Here is a 7134-nt window from a genome sequence, read left to right as displayed (position 1 = left end):
GAGAAATGTAGCAGTGTGTTAAAACCCCATAGTCTTCAAAGTGATTATAATGAGAAATGTAGCAGTGTGTTAAAACCCCATAGCCATGAATGTATTTTCAAAACCCCCTAACTAGTGTTCCCTCTAAGGCCACATTTTGTGAGTGACCAGCAGTGAATCAGTTAATAAGGGAACCATGCCTTGCAAGTCTGCATTGTGTAGTGTTTGCTATTTGCAGGTTGTGGTTCCCTAATTAACTGATTCACTGCTGGGTCACTCACAAAATGTGGCCTTAGAGGGAACACTGCCCCTGCAGGCCAGATTTTCATCAGCATCCAAAGAAGTACAGCAGCTTCGTCATATTCTTAAATATTTTATTGTGTTCCAAGAAGCAAAGTACAATAGCAACGTTTTGGGCTTGTTTTCTCTTAATCATGTTATCACATTTACTAAGCCATCTTACTTGTTTTATACACAGTACCATAGGTGCAATTCAATATTCATTAACCCTTTAATGGTCACCTTACCATTCATCTGAAAAAGAGTGACACCTAGTGTTTATATTAAAACATTTCTCCAATGCTCTCTTTAAATGTAATATTTTAATAATTCAATATTTGAAATAGAAAAAATGTAGTTAATATATTTGTATCTGTCATGTATCAGTTGACTAAATTCCCTACTACATGAACGATTGAACATCTGAATAGTATCATTTGTTGAATCGAATGTTACATTTGAAATAGATATTAGATCTAATTATGAACATTAGAAAACGAAAGGAACATTCAAAAACTGGAAATAACATTCAATTACTGAATTTTAATGGATTTTCATTCATATCAACATTTGGTTGTCCAACAGATGTCCACAGGACAATTTGTTCTACCAATTTTTTTACTTTCTCCACATTCGCCCATGCCTAATTGCCACACACCAATTATAGATGTTAGGGTTCTGATCTCACTTTTCCTGTAGCATATACATATGGAAATAAACCTATACATATATAAATGTGCGCCTTCTCCACTGCAGACAGCCTATACAACAGTGAGGAATAGAGCTTTATTGAATCAATACCATGAATGCTACTATACCTCTAAGATGTCTCCTGTGGTAATATCAGAGAGTCTTGCACATGTACAAGATAATAGACCTTTTTCCAGCTTGTCTTGAAATAGATGCAAAAATATCCAAAATGCTATTTTGGGGCTTTATCAAGTTCCTTGAGGTATCAAATTTGATAAATCAAAACTGATCTCAAAAAGGCTTTTGAAAATGGATTGTAATTACTGAGAACTTTTTGGCCCCATAGTTAAAATAGAGCTTTATTGAGGGGCTAAAAATATGATTGTGGGTATGGAAAGTTATGATTGCAAAAAGCTGCCAAAAAAGTAGACAAAAGGGCCTCAGTCACTAAATTGTGATTGACCCCTATGTGTTTACCCCTGCAAAGGACTTAAACATATAATTAAAGTCATCTGTGGAACAGAAATGTTCTATTAATGAGCCAATGACAAGAAACAAATATGTGTACCCGCTAATCACCTGCTAGTTCCCAGTAGTGCACTGCTGCTGAGAATATGTACATATGCTTTTTAACTAAAGCTACCAAGCGAACAAAATTAATTTAATAACACAAGCAAATATAAAAGTGTCTTAATATTACATGCACCATCTGAATCATTAAACTTTAATACTGACTTTCATGTCCCTTTAAGAAATATTAAACTCAAAATGTAATTCTTTATAAAATGTTTCATTATACAAAAACTTTGCAATATAATTTATTATTTATATTGCCTGAAATTTAAGCCTGGAATTTGTAAGATTTTATATCTACTGCCCCCAGAGAAGCTGGAGAGCATACTGTAGACTTAACAACTTTGACCCTACAAAATGCTCATGGGGGCTGATTTATCACGCTCCGTATGGAGCTTGATGCCCCTGTTTCTGCGCGAGCCTTCAGGCTCGCCAGAAACAGAAGTTCTGAAGCAGCGATCTAAAGACCGCTGCTCCATAACTTGTCCGACTGCTCTGAGGCCGCGGACAGTAATCAACCCGATCGAATACGATTGGGTTGATTGACACCCCCTGCTAGCGGCCAATGGCCACGAATCTGCAGGGGGCGGCATTGCACCAGCATTTTATAAGAACTGCTGTCGGCATTTATCAATGTGCAGCGGACATGATACGCTACATTGTATCATGTCTGCTCGCACTATGATAAATCTACCCCATGGTGTATACTTGACTAGTCTAGCAGCTCACTTAAATTTGTCCCTAATTAGTCACAGCAAAGAAATATGAAACACATACTTAAGTGTGCATGTGCCCCCTGAACTGCAAATCAATGCACATTTTGCTAATACAATAACCATTAAAATGCTTTAAAAAAACAAAATTTATGCTTACCTGATAAATTTATTTCTCTTGTGGTGTATCCAGTCCACAGGTTCATCCATTACTTGTGGGATATTCTCCTTCCCAACAGGAAGTTGCAAGAGGACACCCACAGCAGAGCTGTCTATATAGCTCCTCCCCTAACCCCCACCTCCAGTCATTCGACCGAAGACAAGCAAGAAAAAAGGAGAAACTATAGGGTGCAGTGGTGACTGTAGTTTAAAAATAAAAAACACCTGCCTTAAAGTGACAGGGCGGGCCGTGGACTGGATACACCACAAGAGAAATAAATTTATCAGGTAAGCATAAATTTTGTTTTCTCTTGTAAAGGTGTATCCAGTCCATGGGTTCATCCATTACTTGTGGGATACCAATACCAAAGCTTTAGGACACGGATGAAGGGAGGGACACAGCAGGAACTTAAACGGAGGGCACCACTGCCTGTAAGACCTTTCTCCAAAAAATAGCCTCCGAAGAAGCAAAAGTATCGAATTTGTAGAATTTTGAAAAAGTATGAAGCGAAGACCAAGTCGCCGCCTTACAAATCTGTTCAACAGAAGCCTCATTTTTAAAAGCCCATGTGGAAGCCACAGCTCTAGTGGAATGAGCCGTAATTCTTTCAGGAGGCTGCTTGCCAGCAGTCTCATAAACTAAGCGGATTATGCTTCTCAGCCAAAAAGAAAGGGAAGTTGCCGAAGCCTTTTGGCCTCTCCTCTGTCCAGAGTAGACAACAAATAATGCAGATGTTTGACGAAAATCCTTCGTAGCTTGTAAATAAAATTTTAAAGCACGAACCACATCAAGATTGTGTAAAAGACGTTGCTTGTTTGAAGAAGGATTAGGACATAATGAAGGAACAACAATCTCCTGATTGATATTCTTATTAGATACTACCTTAGGAAGAAACCCAGGTTTGGTACGCAAAACTACCTTATCTGCATGGAAAATCAGATAAGGGGAATCACACTGTAAAGCAGATAACTCCGAAACTCTTTGAGCCGAGGAGATAGCTACTAAAAACAGAACTTTCCAAGATAAAAGTTTAATATCTATGGAATGCAAAGGTTCAAACGGAACCCCTTGAGGAACTTTAAGAACTAAATTTAAACTCCATGGCAGAGCAACAGGTTTAAATACAGGCTTGATTCTAACTAAAGCCTGACAAAACGCCTGAACGCCTGGAACCTCAGCCAGACGCTTGTGCAGAAGAATAGACAGAGCAGAAATCTGTCCCTTTAAGGAACTAGCAGATAATCCTTTCTCCAATCCCTCTTGGAGAAAAGATAAAATTCTAGGAATCCTGACTTTACTCCATGAGTAACCCTTGGATTCACACCAATGAAGATATTTACACCATATCTTATGATAAATTTTCCTGGTGACAGGCTTTCGAGCCTGAATTAAGGTATCAATGACCGATTCGGAAAAACCACGCTTCGATAGAATCAAGCGTTCAATCTCCAAGCAGTCAGACGCAGAGAATTTAGATTTGGATGTTTGAAAGGACCTTAAAGTAGAAGGTCCTGCCTTAGCGGCAGAGTCCATGGTGGAAAGGATGACATGTCCACCAGATCTGCATACCAAGTCCTGCTTGGCCATGCAGGAGCTATCAAAATCACAGAGGCTCTCTCCTGCTTGATCTTGGCAATCAGACGAGGGAGCAGAGGAAACGGTGGAAACACATAAGCCAGGCTGAAAGGACCAGGACGCTGCTAGAGCATCTATCAGTGCTGCCTTGGGATCCCTGGACCTGGACCCGTAACTGAGGAAGTTTGGCGTTCTGGCGAGATGCCATGAGATCCAGTTCTGGTTTGCCCCATAGTTGAATCAACTGGGCAAATACCTCCGGATGGAGCTCCCACTCCACCGGATGAAAAGTCTGCTGACTTAGGAAATCCGCCTCCCAGTTCTCTACTCCTGGGATATGGATAGCTGAGAGATGGCAAGAGTGAACCTCTGCCCATAGAATTATCTTTGAAACCTCCAACATTGCAAGGGGGCTCCTTGTTTCCCCCTGATGGTTGATATAGGCTACAGTCATGATATTGTCTGACTGAAATCTGATGAACCTGACCACAGCTAGCTGAGGCCAGGCCTGAAGAGCATTGAATATCGCTCTTAGTTCCAGAATGTTTATCGGAAGGAGGGCTTCCTCCTGAGTCCACGAACCCTGAGCCTTCAGGGAGTTCCAGACTGCGCCCCAGCCCAGAAGGCTGGCATCTGTCGTCACTATAGTCCATTCTGGCCTGCGGAAGCTCATTCCCCTGGACAGATGGACTCGAGATAGCCACCAGAGAAGAGAATCCCTGGTAGCTTGATCCAGATTTAGCAGAGGGGACAAATCTGTGTAATCCCCATTCCACTGACCTGAGCATGCAAAGTTGCAGCGGTCTGAGATGTAGGCGGGCAAACGGAACTATGTCCATTGCCGCTACCATTAAGCCGATTACTTCCATACACTGAGCCACTGATGGCTGAGAAGTGGAATAAAGAGCACGGCAGGAAGTTAGAAGTTTTGACAACCTGACCTCTGTCAGAAAAATCTTCATTTCTACTGAATCTATCAGAGTTCCTAGGAAGGAAACCCTTGTGAGAGGGAAGAGAGAACTCTTTTCTTCGTTCACCTTCCACCCGTGAGCCCTCAGGAATGCCAGAACAATGTCTGTATGGGACTTGGCGATTTGAAAAGTCGACGCCTGTATCAGAATGTCGTCTAGGTAAGGAGCCACCGCTATGCCTCATGGCCTTAGAACCACCAGTAGGGAACCTTCGTAAAGATTCTTGGTGCCGTGGCTAACCCGAATGGAAGAGCCACAAACTGGTAATGCCTGTCTAGGAAGGCAAACCTGAGAAACCGATGATGATCTCTGTGTATCGGAATGTGGAGATAAGCATCCTTTAGATCCACGGTAGTCATATATTGACCCTCCTGGATCATAGGTAGGATGGTTCGAATAGTCTCCATCTTGAAGGATGGGACCCTGAGAAATTTGTTTAGGATCTTGAGATCCAAGATTGGTCTGAAAGTTCCCTCTTTTTTGGGAACTATGAACAGATTTGAATAGAATCCCTGCCCCTGTTCCTCTCTTGGAACTGGGAGGATCACTCCCATAACCAGAAGGTCTTGAACACAACGTAAGAATACCTCTCTCTTTATCTGGTTTGCAGATAATTGTGAGAGATGAAATCTCCCCTTTGGAGATGCGGCTTTGAAATCCAGAAGATATCCCTGGGAAACAATCTCCAGAGCCCAAGGATCCTGGACATCTCTTGCCCAAGCCTGGGCAAAGAGAGAAAGTCTGCCCCCAACTAGATACGGTCCCGGATCGGGGGCAACTCCTTCATGCTGTCTTAGAGGCAGCAGCAGGCTTTTTGGCCTGCTTTCCCTTGTTCCAAGCCTGGTTAGGTCTCCAGACTGGCCTGGACTGGGCAAAATTTCCTTCTTGTTTTGCAGCAGAGGAAGTTGAAGCTGCACCACTCTTGAAGTTTCAAAAGGAACGAAAATTGGTCTGTTTGGTCCTTGATTTGTTGGACCTATCCTGGGGAAGAGCGTGGCCCTTTCCTCCAGTAATATCAGAAATAATCTCCTTCAAACCAGGCCCGAATAGGGTCTGCCCCTTGAAGGGGATGTTAAGAAGCTTAGACTTTGAAGTAACATCAGCTGACCAGGATTTAAGCCATAGCGCTCTACGCGCCTGAATGGCAAAACCTGAATTCTTAGCCGTTAGCTTTGTTAAATGAAAAACGGCGTCAGAAATAAATGAATTGGCTAACTTAAGAGCTTTAAGCCTGTCTAGGATATCATCCAACGGGGTCTCCACCTGTAGGGCCTCTTCAAGAGACTCAAACCAGAAAGCCGCTGCAGCAGTGACTGTGGCAATGCATGCAAGAGGCTGGAGAATAAAACCTTGTTGAATAAAGATTTTCTTAAGGAAACCCTCTAATTTTTTATCCATTGGATCTAGGAAAGCACAACTGTCCTCGACGGGGATAGTTGTACGCTTAGCTAGGGTAGAGACTGCTCCCTCCACCTTAGGGACTGTCTGCCACGAGTCCCGTGTAGCGGCATCTATGGGAAACATCTTTTTAAAAGCAGGAGGGGAGAGAACGGTACACCTGGTCTATCCCATTCCTTAGTAATAATTTCTGAAAACCTCTTAGGAATTGGAAAAACATCAGTGTAAACCGGCACTGCAAAGTATTTGTCCATTTTAAACAATTTCTCTGGGACTACAATGGTGTCACAATCATCCAGAGTCGCTAAAACCTCCCTGAGCAACACGCGGAGGTGTTCAAGTTTAAATTTAAATGCTGTCATTTCAGAGTCAGAATGAAGTAACGCCTTCCCTGAATCAGAAATGTCACCCACAGATAGAAGCTCTCCTGCTTCGGCTTCTGTACATTGTGAGGGTATATCAGACATAGCTACTAAAGCGTCAGAAAGCTCTGTATTTGTTCTAACCCCAGAGCTGTCTCGCTTTCCTTGTAACCCTGGCAGTTTGGACAATACCTCTGTGAGAGTATGATTCATAACTGCCGCCATGTCCTGTAAAGTAAACGCATTGGACGCGCCAGATGTACTTGGCGTCACTTGAGCGGGAGTTATAGGTTCTGACACGTGAGGAGATTCAGATGGCATAATCTCCTTTTTGTCAGTTTAAGAAAACCTCTGGTGATAAATCTTTAAAAGCCATAATATGGTCTGTATAACTTATAGAAAGGTCTGTACATTTGGTACACATTCTAAGAGGG

The sequence above is a fragment of the Bombina bombina genome, chromosome 7, assembly GCF_027579735.1.
Source record: "Bombina bombina isolate aBomBom1 chromosome 7, aBomBom1.pri, whole genome shotgun sequence".
In the NCBI taxonomy this organism is placed as follows: Eukaryota; Metazoa; Chordata; class Amphibia; order Anura; family Bombinatoridae; genus Bombina; species Bombina bombina.
This window is presented reverse-complemented; position numbering follows the sequence as displayed.